We start from the raw sequence: 3,196 nt of genomic DNA on the forward strand, positions 1-3,196 counted from the left end.
AGATAGATAGATAGATAGATAGATAGATAGATAGATAGATAGATAGATAGATAGAAATACTGCAGACTGACAGCTGTAACAATAGAAAACCTTTAACACAGAATTCTGTCGTTTCTGAAAATTAAAGTCAACTATCCTTTATTTTCAAACAGCAATTATTTGTGGTAACAAAACAACACTGTTGCAACGTCCATATGAATACAAGTGTTTTGCATAAGATCAATTGTGTCCATAAGAATAGGATCGGTTAAACTCCACTTTAAGCAGTTTAGATAAAATAAAACTTTCAGGTTTCACAAAATAAGAGCTTTGAACCTGAAGAAAAAGTTTCAATAGAGTCGTATAGAGGCTAGACATTTGCTAGGCCTACAAATTTGTAGAGCCTTATTCCATGATCGGTCAATTTGATCTCAAGTGGAGATGGGCCCCTTTAATTCTAAACAGCACAGCTGACTCGATTCCCTTCCTTCCGTTCCGGTCACTCTCTGAGGTATAAGGGTCAAGGTTGCGTGACGTCCCTCTTGTCAAAAGTCAATGCCACCCGAGACGTCAACCTTTCTTGAACTACAGCACTTTATGTATCAGTCTCAGACCGGGTGCATCCCCGACTAGGTTTGGGAAGGGCATGCGGGACTGCTCCACCCATAGCCCTTCCTTCTCCAGCTGTTTCATGTACGGTTCCAGACCTGTTTCATACCAGGGTACTCTAAGGGCTGCTTCACGGAACACGTTGACGATGTAGCCGCCTGGGCAAACGTGAAAGATGAAAGGACAACATAATTAGTGTCATGATCTTTTAGTTTGAGTTTCAGTAAGAGTTTTACGGTATTTGCAACACAAATAGTTCAATGTTTCAATATTGAAGTGTTTTTACGCCCATATCGATACTAGAGCTGTGTCCATTCGACTTTACTATCCGACACTCAAGATTTTTGCACCATTCATAGCTATTCGAAGCGTGCCAGAGCCATTCGAATGCCAGGGGATTTAAAAACAAACAAACAAACCAGATATGGAATTTCGTCTCAATATTCTCAAATGTAGTAAAATTGCAGCGCATCATATTTACAATCATTGAAATAAATACAGAAAGGATCTTTACTTGATGGTTACGAGACAGAGTGATAAGAGGAACCAACAAGAGTTATGAAACATTCATCAAAAGAATATATATTAGACTAGTATTCAACACATGTATTCACTCGTCACTCCATGTCATAGATATCTCAAACAAGGGCAGCGCTCAAATGACCTTATGCAGTTGCGAGCGCCGTAAGACTCTACTAAAAAAAACCAAGGGCACTTGATTCTTGAAGCGCAGCGAATGTTTGTATCCTACACGAAATTAACTGTTGCAATGAGCTCTCCTTCCCCTTTTCGAAATTCGAAGCGCTTGGCCTATATATTATAGGCATATGAACGGCGACTTGATGTTATCGCATTGCACTGTCTGCGACAAAAACACGCGCGCGCTCATTCGACTACGCTTCGAAAAACGAAAGTTGGGGCTGAGCTTATCATATAAGAAAAAACAACAACATTCGACGGCGCTGTGAATAGTAAGCGAATATTAAACATCGGAAGTTAGCGTTGGGCTTATCTTAATTTTAGGAGAAAAAAAACACTCGACGGTGTTGTGAATAGGGGAAGTTAAGGCAGGACGTGTCATATAGATAAGCTATGAATAGCTAGCGAGTGTTGAATGGCAGAAGTTTGTGCTATGCTTATCATATAATGGTCGCTTTTTAGCACAAGGGGGCTATCCTGAAAAATGCTGTTTTAAGAAAATCGAAGATAAAGTTTTTGTCCCTTTTTCAGTTTCTTTAAAAGACAATGGAGAGTTTTCTCTATAACTAAACAAATATACACACCAATGAAACCAAACTTCTCCTACAGATAGGGCAATGCCCACTTTTGGTGTAGGTCAAGATTTCTGGAAACCCCCAAAATCTGGGTTAGCCCGCTTGTCCTTAAAACAACCATATATTATAAGGAAAAAAAAGCATTCGACGGCTGTAATCGAATAGCATGAATAGTGAGCTCACGCTTCGAGGCTTCGATGAAATTTTGTTTCCTCAAAATTGCACAGCAGTAGTCACCACAATAATTTATTTCATTTAGGAGGGGGCGGGCTTCAGGCCCTGCCTGCTAGGGCTGATTGGAATATGATATCTCAGCTGAAAGACCGAGGTACTCGATTAAATTGGTCTCCTCATTTGGGAATCGAACTCTGGTTTCCTGCATGCGACAGCACGAAGCGGTCAAGCGCTACACCACAGCCACTGGTGCAAATAGGTCATTGTAAGTGTCGCAGATAAGTGGTGCTATTAGAGAGTAAAAAACAAAAAAGGAGGACAGATAAGGAAAATAGATGTTTGATAAGAAAGAAGGAGCAAAACACGCCAGAGCACCTGCCAATCAGCCGCTGCTCATGAGCTTGGGGTACGAAAAAGACAGGTTTACAAAACAACACGCCTAATATTTTCAGTTTTAAAATTTGCTACTCTTCAGTGTGAAATGGTGATGTGTAAGCTCAAACATACATTCGTGAATTAAACCGCAAGTTTTTTCTTTCTTCATGCAATTAAAATTGGCTGAAGTCGAAATTTGTATTACAGCATACTAAGACTTGTCTGAGAGCACTCACCTGGTTTCACGATTCGTATAATGTCCTTAAACCCTTCATTTGGTAACATGTTTTCTCCTATGACTCCACTCAGTGTCGCAAGGTCATACGTGTCTGGAAGTAGTACATGATAATGTAGTATTGAGAAAGGTAATATCGCTACGGGACTCTAATTAAGTCATCATTTTGTGTAACTAGCGAAGACCCCCGCCCCTCCCCTCCCCTTTTCCCCTCCTATTTTTCCAGTCAAACTGCCCACAAAGAAATTATGTGGAGTCTGTGGCCTAGTCTCTCGGACTCGCAACCGTTAGGTCGTGTAATCGAATCCGTTTAGGGACCCGATGTTGTGTCCTTGGGAAAGGCATTTTACTCCAATTTTCATCACTTAACCCAGGTAAGAAAAAATCTCTTCAGAGCATTCTTGGGGCTGCTGGTGGGATAATAATAATGTAAAGCACACGGAGCATACTACCGGGCGGGGATACATGCGATGTACAAATGCTATTCCTTCTTCTTTTTCTTCTTCTTCTTCTTCTTCTTCTTCTTCTTCTTCTTCTTCTTCTTCTTCTT

This window comes from Aplysia californica, unplaced genomic scaffold (assembly GCF_000002075.1).
Source record: "Aplysia californica isolate F4 #8 unplaced genomic scaffold, AplCal3.0 scaffold00316, whole genome shotgun sequence".
Lineage (NCBI taxonomy): Eukaryota > Metazoa > Mollusca > Gastropoda > Aplysiida > Aplysiidae > Aplysia > Aplysia californica.